Source organism: Lygodium microphyllum, chromosome 21 (genome assembly GCF_053477565.2).
Source record: "Lygodium microphyllum isolate KBCC chromosome 21, Lygodium_microphyllum_v1.1.10, whole genome shotgun sequence".
Classification (NCBI taxonomy): Eukaryota; Viridiplantae; Streptophyta; class Polypodiopsida; order Schizaeales; family Lygodiaceae; genus Lygodium; species Lygodium microphyllum.
In genome coordinates, this window is record NC_141155.1 from 78,100,057 (window position 1) to 78,119,075 (window position 19,019).

Here is a 19,019-nt window from a genome sequence, read left to right on the forward strand (position 1 = left end):
TGTCCATACCTTGTGCTGAATGCCGTCTTTGGGATATCTTCTTCCTTGATCCTTATCTGGTAATATCCAGACCTGAGATCTATCTTAGAGAAGATCTTCGCACCTTAAAGACGGTCAAGAAGTCCATCCATTCTTGGAATGGGGTATTTGTTTTTAATGCTCGATCGTTTCAACCCTCTCTAGTCAATGCATAGTCGAAGCGTTCCATCTTTCTTCTTCTGGAATAGCACTAGAGCTCCCCATGGCAAACTTCTAGGACGGATGTAGCCTTGGTCTAATAGTTGCTTGAGTTGCTCCTTCAGCTCAATCGCTTTCGGGCTGTAGGATTGTCATCCGCACGCGACATTCTTCACTTGGAGGCCATCGTCTGCAAGTAGACTCAAGAGATTAAGAAGGGGGAATAGATTCAAGATGGGAGAGCGAAAGAGAAGATGGTTAAATCAAGGATCGAGATAGAGGAAAATTGTGTAACCTCTCGGGGTAACTCTTCTCTCTCTCTCTCTCTCTCTCTCTCTCTCAAGCTCTCTCTCACAATATCTTGGAGGGGTATACTCTCTCTCTCCCTCTCTCTTGCAGCCTTTTGGGGTCTCCTTGTGCTCCCTTGTGCCTCCCCATGTCTCATATTTATAATGAATTAGAGAGGAGGGGATAAGTTTGAGAACAAGAGTGGAGGGGCTCTTAGAAGACTCAGTGATCTGATGCTCAGATCATAAATCTGATGGTTGCATTGACTCCAAAAGGGGGTAAAACTCCTAGACACTTGTTTAGAAAGCTCTTAGTTCACTCCTTTTCTCTGTTCGAAGTGCTGTCTACTGCCTGTAAACTGCGATCGCGGTGCGCGCGATTTTGCAAATCACTTTTCTTTATTTTTCTTTTTATAACTTTACCAAAACTAACTAAAGCATCACTTGTCTAAAAGAAATGACTTTTAGTTCTATCTTTTTAGGATAATATCTAAAATATAATAGTTTCCCCCCCCCCCCCCCCCCCCCCCCCTGAGAATCTAATATTTTTAGACCATTCAAACTATACACATTAATACTAGTGAATAATATGGCTCATAAGTCCCATTCACATTGTGCTTTTCGTGAAGGGTGGCTACGGTCCTTATCAATCCGAGAAAAATGTCAGATTTATGACTCGATTTTTTAATATATATTTTTAATTGAATGAAAATTATTAGTTATTAATGCTAGTTAGTTTTTACCTTAGTTAGTCTTTAGTTAGTAATCTTACTAACTTATTAATTGACTAACTAACTTTCGAACTAACCAACTAACTTTTATTGCGTGGAAATATTTCAGATCTTTACTAATCTCTATGATTACTATTATTTTTTGTCACCATGTAAACATGACCATCTTGTGAGTTAGATCTTGCACCATAATAATCTATAGGTGGAACATAAGTGTTCCCATGATCTTTGATTATCTCTTTAGCCCTATCTTGCATCAAGGCATCTTTTAAGTTTACTACAATCATTGATTCGAGATGATGATTAAGAGAAAAATTCTAGCCTTATTAAAGCCTTGCAAACATGTTGGGTAGTGGACACTTGTGGGGCATAGTTTTGAAGGGTGATAAACTTTGAGGAATGTCCCTCTAAGGTTAGGTCAAGCTATTGGAGACCAAATAATTCATTCATCTTCAAGGGTTCAAAAGAGGATGGGAGGTATCTTCCTCTTATTGCATCTTTTATCTCATTCCGAGTCCTTGACAATTCTTCCAAGATCACATTATAAGGGCACCACCACTTCCACCACAGTTTGGCTTTACTAGTGAGGTGTAAACATGCTACCATAGATCTATTCATTTCATTAGTTCGTGTGGAAAAGGGAATTATCATCCATACTATCAATCCAAACTTCTACATCTACCTCAACTTTGGTACTCTCACCATTGAAGTGTAGTAGCTTTTTTTTCTTGAGAAGGAGTTGTTTCTCTTGGATTTCAATCATGGTCATGTCTTGATGTTCCTAGGATCACCAAATTTTTTTATCTTAGACTCTTGAGACAATATGCCATCAAGCTCAATAATTGATTTAGCTACCCACAGACACTCTCAATCTAAATGCTTGGATTCACTTTGCTGACTCATTTTCAATTAATCCATTCCTTTCATTCCCTTAATCAAGAAATTGCCTTCCTCACAAGAAGTTGTGCAAATTTTACTCCTCAATCAAATCCCCTTGGAAATGATCTAGACTAAGTTTCCCCAAGTAATTCAAATGAATATTTAATTTCTTTAAAGCTCTCAAAAATTTATGTTCTCAAAACCTTACACTCTGATAAAATTTTACTCTACTACCATGCCAAACATATATGCCCCTAGCTAAGCTAAAGGAGGTGACATTTAGTAGTTTCTTGGATATCTCTCCATGAGTAGCACTAGCTAGATCCCATAGGATACATGTCTTAATTGGTTAGATAGTCTTCAAGCCTACCTTGCAATGAAATGTTGAGGCCTCAATCTAAAGGATTGAAATGAGAGTTCCTAAACTAAGGTCTCTCACATGCTCACCTCTTGGCAATACATGGACTCTGAAGATTTATGACTCTCCCTATACTTCATATGCCATAGTAGGATACCATACTAAAACCTACATACTCAATTTCTTAAGTCTTTCTTGCCTTGATATCTTGCACCTTAATCATGTTCAAAATGCTGGGAGTGAGAAAGATACTCAAGACAAGTTGTAGGACTTTTCAACATGGATTGGCACATGAGTTAAGAAAATAAGTATGTAGAGTTCAATATGTAATCCATTTTGCATTAGAAAGTACAACCAACACTAGAAATGCACAACTTCATCAGGTCTAGACAAACCAATCATGAAGATGAGATGTTGAACATGCTTGGTGATATAACTTAATATACACCTAATGTTACATTTTATTTGTTGTGCTCAATTCTATAATAGCAACTAGGCTATGCATCTCATATTCACCAAGGAAGTATGGCTCACTATCATCTTAACCAAGGAAGTATGGATCACCAATGCCATTAATGGACCTATGAGTTGAACCCAACCCAAGGAACTAGGAAGTATGGCTCACTTCTATAATTTCAACAAACAAGTATTGAAGTTGAGATGTTGAATATGCAAGAGTGCCATGAATTGCAAACAATTGATGCCATAGTTATATCTTTATTGTCGTGGAGCTTGGAAAGAGGGTGCATTGTTAGTAACTACCTAAGAATGAAACCTTATCAAAAGAAATATAGAACTTACCTAAAAAAGCATATCTTTATACAAAATTACAATAAGATCTTGTACTTGTCTAGCATCCCCTAGTTAATGTGATATTGCCATCCTAGTCCCATAAGGTTGTGGTATGATTGCCACTCAAGTCATGGTTAATGGCATCATGGGATGCCCACCCCCAAACCCATGTCCATCTCAACACATAGCAAAAGCCAACTCACAAGACATGCAAGTACCATCATGTCACAACCTATATATCCTTGATGTGCCACAACTCACTCATGGAACATGCATCATGATTGTCTAAATTGTGCATGACTAGACTTGGTGCTTGGAGTCACTAGATCATGTCACCAGGTCATCCCAAACTCATTATGTGGCACCTTGAACCATGTTGCCATGAAGGCCTCACAAGTTGAATCCCACTCCTCTACATGAGACTCAACTCCTACAAGTCATCTTGTCTTGAACTTGGAGCAAGTTATGTACTCATTATCCATGGCCTCTAAAAGGCGGAGTAATGCAAGATGAAGAAAGATCCTTGGAAGAATAATCCCTACAAAGCCTTGGCAATCCCTAGCCGCCAACCTAAGTCTAGGCTAGCCAGGCATAGCCTAACATAGAATATCCTATATCTATGTCGAGCTAGTCTATGCATAGCCTACGCCTAACATATGATTATCATATCCTCACCTAACCTAGCCTAGCCTACACCTAGGCATACATCTATCCTATGCATAAATACCCTACCCTACTCTATATCTATATCAGCATAGCTTAGCTACACTTAGCCCACATATGTGTTTCACCTATGCTTAGTCTCGTCTAGTCTAGCCTACCTTACCCCTAGCCTAGCCTAGTCTAGCTTACACACATACACGAGGAAAAATATGGACTCCAAAAATGTCTTGTAAGGAATGGATTAGAAATTCTTAACCTTGGATTAGTCTGTTTTCTATAATCATCATCTCATGTCTCTTTTTCCCCTTGCCCCTACATTTCTAGGCTTCATCTACTTTTCATGGATGACCCCACCTACAAAAAGTAGGGGATCTCCCATCCTTTTCATTGCATGTCTCTTTCCACCCTTTCCCCTACATGTCTAGGCTCCATCCACTTTTCATGGATGACCCCACCTAGAAAGTAAGGGATGTCCCCTTCTTTTCATTCTAGTATCTAAACTTTTCACTCTGCACACTTATGGGACTTGGGCTATATTATAGAGAGTTGAAATATACATGACACAAAAATCCTAGGAGGGATAGTTTGGTAAGTAGTAATCTAGGAATCCAATCATGAGAATAAGGACTTAGGTTACAAGGTGCTCCCTAGGTCTACCTTGTAATAAGCAAAGTGTCTCGCATCATCCCATAAGTATCAACCTATAGGTTCCTAGTGCTAATAGCTTAGTTTACTAAGAACATAATAGTTGGTTCAATCAAAATCAATTAAGCATAATAATTGAATAAAATAATCATTTTCAAATATAGTTTAAGATAATGTTTCTAATTTTCTAATGAAATTTCAATAATTTTCATTCAAATAATAATTAACTCATGACTTGAGTTTAATCTATATACGTATGAATGCACATATCTAAATACTAAGGTGTTTTGAGTAAATTTTTATTTACTTGGAAAATTTAAAAAAACTAAACAATGTACTTATCAAATTTCACTAAACTACAAAAAAGATAATTAAATTATGCATAATTCATAAAGAAATCATTTTTAAACATAATTTTAAGCATAACAATTTGTTCTCATCAAGGGCATGATCAAGATTAGAAACATAGGATTTCAATAGGCTTACATGAAATATTATGAATCTTTAGATGAGGATGTAGGGCTAGCTTGTAAACATGTGTACCAAGGTATTTTAGAATCTAGCATGACCCACAATATCTCAAACTAAGCTTTTTGAATTTCCTAAGAGACATCAACTCTTCTTGGGACAAATCTTTTGAAAGACCATGTCCCCTTCCTTAAAGATTCAACTTGTCCTCTCTTGGTCTAGATAATCCTTTTACCAATCCTAGGCCTTTTTGTCTAATCAGATTGCCTTGACCTACTCTTGCATATCATGCAACATCCTTCTGGAGACTTCAACCTTGATAGTAGGGTGAGAGAAATTGAGAGGTGATCGCATTAAAGGAATATTCCATCGATGGTAGGAGGTATTCAATCCACCTCTTTGCCTCCGTACTACAATAGGCTCTCAAAATATCCTCCAAGACTTGATTGCCTCTTTTGGTTTGCCCATTGTTTTGGGTATGATATGCCATGATGATTTCGATGGCTTGCAAGAGACTAGTCCAAAATTTGGAGGTAAAAGGGTGTCATGATCATTGATGATTCTGTTTGGAAGCCCATATAATTAGAATATCCCTTGATTAATATCCTAGCGATATCCAAAGCCTTATGAGATTATTTATCAAGGATAGCATAAGCTACTTTAGTTAGTATATCCACAATCACAAGGATAGAATCATACCATCCTTGCACAGTGGGCATGCCCACTATTAAAACCATGCTAACACACGTCCAATTCATTGAGAAATATCTAGATGATGTAATTCATCAAGTAGTTTGATCCTTTTGGCCTTGACCATTTGGTAGCTCAAGCATTGGGTCACATACTCAAGGATACAACTTTTATTCCTAGCCAATAGTAGCTCTTTGTCATAGTATTTAGGATCTTGGCATAACATGACTACAAGGCTATCATATGCTTCCCACAATATCTTATGTTTGAGCTCCCAAATTTTGGGTACATATAGCCTTTGCTAGTAGTACAAAAGTTCATCTTGGCAAAGATAGTTGTTAAACATGGCCTTAGCCTTTGGGGTCTTCTTCTCTTGTTGGATAATTGTCCATATCTCTAGGTATTCTGAATTATTGGGGTCTTTAATGTTAGCCATGGCATCAAGAATAGGGTTGTTGGGCATAGTAATAAGCCATGGAACCAAAGGAGAGGAAATAGAGTCCTCTGAAAGGATGAATTGCAAAATTGAGTTTAATAAGAGAGGTGTTAGAGGCCTCTTATAGAGTCCACTTTGAATTTTTATTTAAGGAGAAGGATTTTATACGTAGTTGCTAACTCAAGCCAAAGAATACAAATGAGTGAAATTAAGGGAGTAGATGGCTTAATCTCAAAATTAAGCTAGAGGTGCCTTAAAGGCTCATTTATTAAGTTGAGCATTAGAAAAGAAGGGATAAAGGGCTCGTAGAGGCTTACTTTTGAAATTGAACCTAAAAAGAGAGGGCCTTTTGTTGTCACACCCGACTTTGAAATGTGAGCTTATGAGTGGCCCTAATTTGTGGCTCATCATCATGCTCAATAGTAAAGTTGAGTCTAAAAGGGGCCTTAGGCTCAATTTTGAAATTGAGCCTCTGGAATTGAGCATCAGAAAAGAAGGGATAAAAGGATCTTAGAGGCTCACATTTTAAATTGAAGTTAAAGAGAGAGGGCCTTCTCTTCTCACAATCAACTATAAAAATTGAGCTTGTATGTGGCATTATTCTTAATTTTGAAATTGAGTTTGTGGCTCATCATCATGCTTAATATTAAACTTGAGCCTCAAAGGGTCCTTATGCTCAATTCAAGTTTTGGCTCATCATCATACTAAACATTGAAATTGCTAGCTATAAGGGGCCTTGTGCTCAATTTTGAGATTAAGCCTCTGGAATTGAGCCAAAGATACAATTCCAAAAAACATGTACTTCTGGCTCAATCTCAAAATTGATCACAAGGCCCTTGGAGATTCAAAAATTGAGCCTCATGAGATGAGTGGAGTCTCAGTAACAAATTTGAAGCTTGTGACAATGCTTAGCATTTAGAAACTCCATACTAACCTACATATATATATATATATATATATATATATATATATATATATATATATATATATATATATATATATGGTTGGTTATATTTGGTTCCAACTTATATAACAAAGCTCTAGCAAAGTTACGCTTTCATTGGACCTACTAAAAGTTAAGGTAAGCCTATGTGAGATCTCCACATTGTCTCAAATTCTACCTTCTTGCCCTAGCATTCCAATGATCCTTTTACAAACCACTTGTAGGTGAAGAAAGTGAACTTTTATGATGATCCTAAACTTTATCCCATTTTAGTCACCACTAAAGAAGTAGATAAAAACAATGACGAATAGATTAAAGCAAAATACTAGGAAGGTGAGATTAGTGATACAAGAGAATGACGACCATGACTACTAGCCATGGATGATGGCTTCCAACATCTATATGCACATTCATGACACTAACATATTTTTCACATTTAATTTGCTAATGTGTTCTTTTGATACCATAAGAACAAAAGGATCTTCATGGCTAAGCCCTATGTATTCAGGTAGAGAAGGCACCAAAAAACAGGAGGTCATGATGATACCTCCCTTTGGACAATGTATGAGCTTGGAGCTTCGAGGTTCATGGAAAGGTCACCATCATATTGGAGAGTGCCTCCTATCAATTTGGTAATGTGCCAAGATTTCATCGGTTATAACTCCAATGATATGGTACGACTAGTGAGTCATGGAAGGTTTCAATAATGTGGAGGAAGAGTAAAAGAGGCAAGGATGGTAGCCCACCCCATGTACGGTTTGGTGCAAATCAAGACCTTTGAGGATGCATTGCAACACATCTAGCTAACCAATGGCCCCCTTAGCATCCCCATTGGCAATTTGAGTCAACTTTCTTCAAGCTATTTGTAGTGGTGGATGGTTACTCTACACAAACCTTAGAACCATATTTCCTTTCAACAATGATTCTTTTGATCCTCTTATATGAAAGCTCAAAGAAGCGCATTACAACCTTGAAAATCAAGAGTTGCATATAACCATGTAAAAAAGTCGAATTCCTCTCTTATCATGTGTGAGGTGCCCGCCCATCGGCTTTCCAGGCACTCTTTTAGCAGTTTATCGAGAAACGAATCTAAGCGTCGCTACCCGGCACTCCCAGGGAATGTTCCGAGTTTTGTCGCCTAGGGTTTCCCGAATCCGCCTCGCAACGGAACGTTCACGACCGAAACCACTAGGATCGACCTGAAATTTGGGTTCCTAGTTGTCAAGGTCTCCTGTTAGCATTCTAGCGTCGGGTATTGGACATCCTACTTTACGTAGAGATACCCAACCCGAAGCAGATCTATGCCGCACTTGGTTCAAAGAGAATGGGAAACGAGAGGGATGCGTTGCTCAACCTCTCTGTCCATAGGACATAGTCCCATTCCGGTCCCCTAAAACGGCATGAATCGGGTTCTAACCTATCAATACCTTAAGGTCGAATGACGATAAAAACTTGTGAGAAGCCTCCCAGTTCTCTGGGACCACCCTACCATAGGACGGACCTGTCGGGGGTTCCGCCCACCCGCTTCCCTTAATAGCTTTAGTTTTCTAATTAGGTCCTACCACATTTATGTGTGACACTTAAAATCAGCTTCATTAATTAAGCCTTTTAGGGAACAAGGTTCGTTCGCGTAAATTATAGCACAGACACAAAAACGGAGCAAAGCAGTCTATTGACAAACAACTTCAAACAAGTTCCTTAGCTTATCTTCAAGTTAATCTTTGTCTCCCGCCCATACAAGAGAAATTATGTTTCGCTTCTGTCCAACAGAAGTATCCCTTCTGCCCTGCAGAAGTAACTGGTCCAATTCACATGGCACCACAAACTCAATCCTTTATCTAGAATAGGATCTCCCAACATGCCCAGATGTTGGGGGGCCACGGAGGTCAACTCCATTCTAGACCTAGCAAGGGGTGTCCAGAGCTCAAACTGACCCACAAGCTGTCTAGGAGCGAAACATCATTCCCGTGGTTGGCCTTTTCACCACTCGACCTTCGGCCCATGAATCGAGCAGTGCCCTCTCGGGTTACTACGCGGTGCGACCATGGAGGTGATCCACCCGTACAATATATCCTTCCTTAATTAAATCCTTTAAGAATCAAGCACAGACAAGGCATTCAGCCTAATATCATTTTCTAAGAAAACATTCCTTTATTCCCATGGCAACTTGTCATCACAGACCCTTGCCATGCATTTACCATAAATCACAAGCACTTGGAATAATCATCCAAACAACAACTAACAACCAGTTGAATGTAAAAGCATTTAGGATATTGTTTGATCAATCAACAAAACCAATTGCATTCTTTCCAAAACAATGCAAGAATAGATGATATAACATTTTCATCGTATATTTGCTCTTCCCCTTGGGATCTAAGAGGAATACTATGCGAACATGATCTTAACACTTCCTTCCTTTGGCTAGGGCATATGTTAAGGGTTCAAACACTATTCATGATGTAAGTTCTATGGGTCACTTACCTTGATTGATAACCCAGCCATGGATTTGGGTTGGCAAAAGTCATCGTTATCCAACGGATCTCAAGACATCTTAGTTTTAACCCTTATGATTAATTTCTTGTACTAGCTCTTAGTCAAGTCATGAAGTAACTAGAAAATTATCCTCATATATCAAACATGTCATAGGCATAACGTATAAATACTTGATAAGATAAGTGCGAGATGATCTCAAGTAATTAGACTCCAATAGGCCTTGCATTGACCTAGAATCTAGTTTTTCTTAATATTTGCCCTCTTAGGCTAAGTACTTTTGAAGTATCTAAACTTTAAACTAGTACTTTCTATTCATGATTCTCAATGTCATATTCTTTTAGTAATTATGCTATTTATAACCCTTGACTATACTTTAATCTAGCACTCGTAGGCCCAATCTTTTAATGTCGTTCTTTTGACGACTATGGCATTCATAACGCTCGACTAATTCTTCCTTATAATTGCTCTACTAGCAAATAAGTCATATGTAACTAGGTGCAATTATCCTCCCTTGATATATGCACTTTGCAAACTCCATCTTTCGAGTAGGTGAGATGAAATTTATCCTTTTCGATGGCCTATATCCATCCATCATAGTATGGGGCCTAACATATCTCATATGAGAGTCAAAACAAGTATCTATCGATTTGAAAATACATTACTTACGACCGAAACCGCAGTTGGATTGACGGTGATGCCTTTGCCCGAAGCCTTGTTGTTGGTTGCAGGATTGTCATCCACACGCGACATCCTTTGCTTGGGGGCCATTGTCCGCAAATAGACTCAAGAGGTTAAGAAGGTAGAATAGATTCAAGATAGGAGATCGTAAGAGAAGATGGTTAAGTCGAGGACCGAGATAGAGGGAATTGAGCTAATTCTCTTCCTTGCAGCCTCTCGGGGTGACTCTTCTCTCTCTCTCTCTCTCTCTCAAGCTCTCTTTCAAGCTCTTCCTCACAATCTCTTGGAGGAGTATCCTCCTCTCTACCTCTCTCTCGCAGCCTCTCGGGGTCTCCTTATGCTTTCTATGCCTCTCCCATGCCTCATATTTATAGTGAATTAGAGAAGACGGCTTGTGGTTGAGAAGTAGAGCTCTTTATGGAGGGGGATCTTAGAAAGATCAGTGATCTGATGCTCAGATCATGAATCTAATGGTTCCATTGGCTCCGAAAGGGGGGTAAAACCCCAAGACACTTGGTTAGAAAGCTCTCAGTTCACTCCTTCTTTTATCTGTTCGAAGCGCTGTCTACTGCCTGTAAACTGCGATCGCGGCGCGCGCGATTTCGCCAGTCACTTTTCTTTATTTTTCTTTTTATAAAATCTTCAAACTAACTAAAATATCACTTTTCTTTTCTTTTAAATGACATCTAGTTCCATATCGTTTTTTTAGGATAATATCTAAAATATCTAAAATATACTAGTTTTGCCCAAAATCTAATGTTTTTGGACCTTCCAAACTATACACATGAACTTAGTGATTAATATAACTCATAATTCTCGTTCACGTTGTAATTTACGTGAAGGGTAGCTATGGTCTTTGCCAATTCGAGAAAAATATCGAATTTACGACTCTTGATTTTTCTAAATAAAATATTTTAAATTAAATAAAAATTATCAATAATTAATGTTAGTTAGTTTTTACCTTAGTTAGTCCTTAGTTAGTAATCTTACTAACTTATTAATTGACTAACTAACTTATGAACCAACCAACTAACTTTTATTGTGCGGAGATATTACATCCTCCTCCCCTTAGAGAAATCGAGATGTCCTCATCTCGAGAGAAACAGGGAGTATCATCTTGGAATATGTGGGTTATGGAACACCACGCTTCTGCTGCGCTACTCTGATCTCTCACAGACATACGGTCTTTTTGAAAAAAAATAACCTATGGTATTTGATATATTTGAGTCTTGTTTACAATAGAAAATTTATTGTAATTACATGTCATGGATATCTTTCTAGGTTTTTCCTAAGCACTTAGTATATTCTAGATCACTGGAGCTTGTTTGGCTTATTTCTTGTAAGCTCAAGTTCTCTTCGAGTTTCATCGGGACAATTGATATAGTTATGTCCAATGTTGTGGCACTCAGAGCATCGGTGTTTAGGGTGCTTTGGACATTCCCTTTTGAAATGACCTAACTCCCTGCAATAGAAACAATGCGGAGCTTTATCACTTGTGGTCACAAGATTTTTGGTTGTCCTTGGTAGGATTTTCTTCTTTAGACCAAAGTGTCCTAGGATTCTTTTAGCAGATTGGAGTGGTCCTTTATCTTGGAAACTACATTTCCAGATTGTCCTGCCCTTAGTTCGGGACTGAGCTTCATGGACAATTGGCTTTGCTTGTAATACTAAAGAATACATCCAAGCTTCGACATTCTGGTAAGACCCAATCTATGTTAGTTGAGAAGAAATGACTTAAGAGAAATTTATTGTACATTATGACTATCATTCCTTGCCAGAGTATCTCTAATCATTTGCAAGTTCTAGGCTCAAAATAGACGCAACTCATATTACTCAAGTTAACTGTAGTTACAAGAGTAAAGTTTATTCCAATACAAATTGTATTTCATGTCGACAAAATTTCTAGGATTTCTAATAATCCTAAAGTGGTGTAGTAGGTTCTAAGTATTCGTCTTCATCTGATTCCTCTATATATCCGAAGACTGCACTTGTGTAACTTCGTTTTCTTGGAGACTCTGTATCTTTTGGACTTAAGTCAGGGCAGTCTACTTGGACATGTCCTAGCTCATTGCAATGGAAACATTGGCGGTAGGGACATCTCCTACGGATGTGCCCTATCTCTCCACATGTATGGCATCTCTTACCCAGATCTCGGGAGTCATCTTTACTAAAATTTTCCGATTTAAATTCTTGGACGATTGGATTCGCTCGGAGTAATGCGTCTTGCAAGTCCATTGGACGCATTGCTTCAAGATGGTGGTTCAGAGGAGTGTTTAGGCCATGGCAAAACTTGGATACTTGCTGCCCAATATCCATAGGTGGTGCGTATTTTAGTAGGGTTACAAACTTTGAGTAGTAAGCTTCCAAAGTTAATTCTAGTTGCTTTAGCCTGAAGAATTCATTCGGTCTGGTAGGTTGGTGGAAGGTATCGTCTGCGTATAGCATCTTTCAGCTGAACCCAAGTAACAGCGGCTTCAGAAACACCTTCATCTTTGCACCATTGCTTCCACCATAATCGAGCCTGGCCAACTAACTTAAGTTTGGCTATCATTACTTGATTGGTAGAGGCAGTTCCCGAAGCAAAGAAATAGTCATCCATCGACTCAATCCATATCTCTGCCTCTACTGCAATGTCTATCCCTTCTCCATCAAACTCGGGTACCTTAATTTGCTTGAGAAGGAATTTCTTCTCTTGCATGTCAACATTTGTGGGTGCAAAAGGTGCCTAACAATCAAGCCATACTGCTTAGATTATTTTGTTTAGGATATGTCTACAAACCATACATTAATCAATCACGTATCATTACAAAATTTGGCTCTGATACCAACTGTGAGGTGCCCGCCCATCGGCTTTCCAGGCACTCTTTTAGCAGTCTATCGAGAAATGAATCTAAGCGTCGCTACCCGGCACTTCTAGGGAATGTTCTGAGTTTTGTCGCCTAGGGTTTCCCGAATCCGCCTCGCAATGGAACGTTCACGACCGAACCCACTAGGATCGACCTGAAATTTGGTTTCCTAGTTGTCAAGGTCTCCTGTTAGCATTCTAGCGTCGGGTATTGGACATCCTACTTTACGCAGAGATACCCAACCCGAAGCAGATCTATGCCGCACTTGGTTCAAAGAGAATGGGAAACGAGAGGGATGCGTTGCTCAACCTCTCTGCCCATAGGACATAGTCCCATTCCGGTCCCCTAAAACGGCATGAATCGGGTTCTGACCTATCAATACCTAAAGGTCGAATGACGATAAAAACTTGTGAGAAGTCTCCTAGTTCTCTGGGACCACCCTACCATAGGACGGACCTGTCGGGGGTCCCGCCCACCCGCCCCGCTTCCTTTAATAGCTTTAGTTTTCTAATTAGGTCCTACCACATTTATGTGTGACACTTAAAATCAGAAAGCAGTCTATTGACAAACAAGTTCAAACAAGTTCCTTAGCTTATCTTCAAGTTAATCTTTGTCTCCCGCCCATACAGGAGAAATTATGTTTCGCTTCTGTCCAACAGAAGTATCCCTTCTGCCATGCAGAAGTAACTGGTCCAATTCACATGGTACCACAAACTCAATCCTTTATCTAGAATAGGATCTCCCAACATGCCCAGATGTTGGGGGGCCACGGAGGTCTTCAACTCCATTCTAGACCTAGCAAGGGGTGTCCAGAGCTCAAACTGACCCACAAGCTGTCTAGGAGCGAAACATCATTCCCGTGGTTGGCCTTTTCACCACTCGACCTTCAGCCCATGAATCGAGCAGTGCCCTCTCGGGTTACTACGCGGTGCGACCATGGAGGTGATGCACCCGTACAATATATCCTTCCTTAATTAAATCCTTTAAGAATCAAGCACAGACAAGGCATTCAGCCTAATATCATTTTCTAAGAAAACATTCCTTTATTCCCATGGCAACTTGTCATCACAGACCCTTGCCATGCATTTACCATAAATCACAAGCACTTGGAATAATCATCCAAACAACAACTAACAACCAGTTGAATGTAAAAGCATTTAGGATATTGTTTGATCAATCAACAAAACCAATTGCATTCTTTCCAAAACAATGCAAGAATAGATGATATAACATTTCCATCGTATATTTGCTCTTCCCCTTGGGATCTAAGAGGAATACTATGCGGACATGATCTTAACACTTCCTTCCTTTGGCTAGGGCATATGTTAAGGGTTCAAACACTATTCATGATGTAAGTTCTATGGGTCACTTACCTTGATTGATAACCCAGCCATGGATTTGGGTTGGCAAAAGTCATCGTTATCCAACGGATCTCAAGACATCTTAGTTTTAACCCTTATGATTAATTTCTTGTACTAGCTCCTAGTCAAGTCATGAGGTAACTAGAAAATTATCCTCATATATCAAACATGTCATAGGCATAACGTATAAATACTTGATAAGATAAGTGCGAGATGATCTCAAGTAATTAGACTCCAATAGGCCTTGCATTGACCTAGAATCTAGTTTTTCTTAATATTTGCCCTCTTAGGCTAAGTACTTTTGAAGTATCTAAACTTTAAACTAGTACTTTCTATTCATGATTCTCAATGTCATATTCTTTTAGTAATTATGCTATTTATAACCCTTGACTATACTTTAATCTAGCACTTGTAGGCCCAATCTTTTAATGTCGTTCTTTTGACGACTATGGCATTCATAACGCTCGACTAATTCTTCCTTGTAATTGCTCTACTAGCAAATAAGTCATATGTAACTAGGTGCAATTATCCTCCCTTGATATATGCACTTCGCAAACTCCATCTTTCGAGTAGGTGAGATGAAATTTATCCTTTTCGATGGCCTATATCCATCCATTATAGTATGGGGCCTAACGTATCTCATATGAGAGTCAAAACAAGTATCTATCGATTTGAAAATACATTACTTACGACCGAAACCGCAGTTGGATTGACGGTGATGCCTTTGCCCGAAGCCTTGTTGTTGGTTGCAGGATTGTCATCCACACGCGACATCCTTTGCTTGGGGGCCATTGTCCGCAAATAGACTCAAGAGGTTAAGAAGGTAGAATAGATTCAAGATAGGAGATCGTAAGAGAAGATGGTTAAGTCGAGGACCGAGATAGAGGGAATTGAGCTAATTCTCTTCCTTGCAGCCTCTCGGGGTGACTCTTCTCTCTCTCTCTCTCTCTCAAGCTCTCTTTCAAGCTCTTCCTCACAATCTCTTGGAGGAGTATCCTCCTCTCTACCTCTCTCTCGCAGCCTCTCGGGGTCTCCTTATGCTTTCTATGCCTCTCCCATGCCTCATATTTATAGTGAATTAGAGAAGAGGGCTTGTGGTTGAGAAGTAGAGCTCTTTATGGAGGGGGATCTTGGAAAGATCAGTGATTTGATGCTCAGATCATAAATCTAATGGTTCCATTGGCTCCGAAAGGGGGGTAAAACCCCAAGACATTTGGTTAGAAAGCTCTCAGTTCACTCCTTCTTTTCTCTGTTCGTAGTGTTGTCTACTGCCTGTAAACTGCGATCGCGACGCGCGCGATTTCGCCAATCACTTTTCTTTATTTTTCTTTTTATAAAATCTTCAAACTAACTAAAATATCACTTGTCTTTTCTTTTAAATGACATCTAGTTTTATATCGTTTTTTTAGGATAATCTAAAATATACTAGTTTTGCCCAAAATCTAATGTTTTTGGACCTTCCAAACTATACACATGAACTTAGTGATTAATATAACTCATAATTCTCGTTCACGTTGTAATTTACGTGAAGGGTAGCTACGGTCTTTGCCAATTCGAGAAAAATATCGAATTTACGACTCTTGATTTTTCTAAATAAAATATTTTAAATTAAATAAAAATTATCAATAATTAATGTTAGTTAGTTTTTACCTTAGTTAGTCCTTAGTTAGTAATCTTACTAACTTATTAATTGACTAACTAACTTACGAACCAACCAACTAACTTTTATTGTGCGGAGATATTACATCATGTTTATTTTTAAAAGAATTTGGATTGAAAGTTCTTGTCCTCTCCACACTTATAAGATAAATCACTACCCTCTAAATGTGACATATGTGACTAAACATTCTTTTGAGACCTTGACACCTCAATTTAGGCTCAACATTAACACATTCTAGCCTTCTTCATTGGTGACCCACTTGCTTTGATTTGAATTCGAATAGCTTTGTATAATTAGGTTGTGAAAGTTTATGGCTTATCATATTACATTCTAGTAAATCTTCTAAGCCTCATTTCAGCATTGTACTCCAATATTTCCTCTCCATTTCTTAAAGAGAGAAGCTCAAGTGAAAGAATGAGCAAGCAAAAGCTAAAGTGAGGAGAGAACTTTTACTCCTATTCCCATCATCCTCCTAAGGAAGGTAAAATGTTCCATTGAGAGACTTTTACTGCATAGATCTCTAGGATTCTCATCAGCCGTCACGTCGGGATCTTAACAAGCTCAATAGACATGTCCTCTACTAGCTCCCTTGTTGAGAGTGAAAAAAGATTGAATTTTTGACTGATTTTTGTTGTGTTTGAGGCTTGAATAGTTGATTTTGATAGATTTTGAGTGATGATTAGTTGTTTTGGAAGTGTTTAAAAGTGTTTTAGATGATATTTATTATGTTTTGGAAGCTCGTGATGATTCTCAGTAGAAACATGAAGTTTTGTGATGTTCTGATATGTTCTATTGAGGTTCTGGTTGGTTTTGATACCTTTCGTTTAGCGTTTATTTTGATTTGATTTTCTTTTGTATGAAGCATGGATTGATGAAATCTTTTGAAAGCTTATTGAATAGTTTTTGATAGATTGGAATGGTTCTAGTATGAGTTATGAGAATCTGCTATTCTCTGTTGACCTTCTATAACCCTCACAGACCTTCTATAGAGCCTCTGTCTCTGCTCTGTTTCTCTTCTATAAATCTTTGTAGATCTTTTGTAAGTGTTCTGTAGAATGTATGTGTAACTTTGAATTTTTTTTTAAACTTTTGGAAAGGATGAATCTAAGTTCAAAAGAGCTAAAACAAATGGAAGAAGCAGTTACTAAAGACTGAAGAGCAATCTGAAGTGACAGAGATAGAAGTGAGCTATGAAGAGACACTGTAGTGGCTCTGGTATCCTTTCATATCTCCCATGCCTCTTGGGAGGTGTATACACAACCTAAGAATGATTATTATGAGTGATTATTGAGTATTGTAGTGAGGAGATGATGTACTATTGATTGAGAGAGACAGAGAGAGAGAGAGAGAGAGAGAGAGAGAGAGAGAGAGAGAGAGAGAGAGAGAGAGAGAGAGAGAGAGAGAGAGAGAGAGAGAGAGAGAGAGAGAGAGAGAGAGAGAGAGTCAGAGATATCCAATTCTATCAAAACAATGTATCTATCTATGAGAGATTGAGAGAGAGAACTATGAAGACAATGAAGATGAATACTATGTGATTATTTTCATTCAAAATTGGTGTGTTTTCTTGTGTTTTTTGTTCTATTGATGGATTTTATGAAGATGCTGAAGATTATGATTTATTTTATCAAATCCGTGGGAGATATCTACTATGATGCTGCGTAAAGTTTTGTTCTTTTTCTTGTTGTGGTTCTCTAAATAATGAAATAAAAGCTTGTTGATGTACAATATAGATTTTCTTGCAGTAGAAACCTCTTTTCCTTGGTGTTCATCTTGGGACTCCATGTTTTTGGTGCACAGTCGGGGAAACTTGCCATCAATAATCATCAGAAGAGGTTGAAAATGAAAGAAATGGTATTACCAAGAAGATGAAAATTTAATGGATGCTTGCAAAGTTTCTTCTTCCATTGAAGAGTTGAAGATTCTCATTACCAAAGTCACTTTCTACAAGAAGTTCATTCCACAATGGCAGAAATATATTACTATCATGATGCAAGCTCTATGTGGTGGACTATTTCCTCTTCTTGTTGAAGCAATAGAGATGTGCATCTTGGTGGTTGGAAACAAACTGAAGAGCAAAAACAGAGAGAATGACCATTCATAGAAGATTTGACATTCATTGAGAAGCTTTCAAACATCATTAAGTGGGAGATCGTGAAGAAGCTTCAGGAGTGGTAGTCAGTGGAGGTTCATGAAAACAAGAAAGAAAAGAGTTGGAATTTGTTCATGGATGCTCAACAATAAGATATGTGGGATGCTTGGTGCACTGAAAACCTCCTGTTTGTTCAATTAGCAACCCACTGGAAGTTGGTAGACAGAGTGTTTTTTACAACATACACTATTGAAACCATCAGAAGTTGGCATTATTATGATGATGGCACAACAACGATCTTAAGACGAACGAGTTTTAATACTTTTAGAATGGAATATCTCCCCCTCTGTAATGGGTTGAAAGCTGAATTCAAAGATGTTGAAAAGAAGGAAGTAGAAGAGATGTTGGCCAGAGAATCCTCCAGAGACTGAAGTCCCTCTCTGATTCTATTGTGTTGAGTACAGACCAGCTGTTTGGAGTCAACCCCTTGATGAATGATGCAATCAAGAGGCAAGCATTAGAATGAGTCTAGAGGTACGTGAGAAGAGAGAAGGCAATAATCAAGGCTGAGAACGAGCTTGCACAGCAGAAGCTTCCTTGACACCTTAAAAGCACTCTTTACAGAAGTCCCCATGGCGACTCAACGTCCCCTTCCTCGTTAGATTCATCCTGGAAATATTGATGATAGGCCAACAACTGTAGTCCCTTTGCCAATTTTTAAGGGAGAGTATAATGAAGACCCTGATCTTCATGTAGCAGAATTTATGGTAGCATCTGTGGCTAATAATGTCAAAACCCTTGAGTATTGGTTAGCGATATTCCC

The 19,019-nt window shown here is 38.6% G+C and overlaps 1 protein-coding gene across 1 annotated transcript in view; it reads left to right on the forward strand.

Moving 5' to 3' along the window:
- The window catches only part of LOC148018180 (uncharacterized), a 123,918-nt gene extending 106,504 nt beyond the window's left edge, over positions 1-17,414 (forward strand). Inside the window, exon 3 of the mRNA XM_087661994.1 lies at positions 17,205-17,414. The gene's annotated coding sequence lies outside the window, so the exon portion shown is untranslated. The remainder of the gene's footprint in view (positions 1-17,204) is intronic.
- Positions 17,415-19,019: the final 1,605 nt, after the last annotated feature.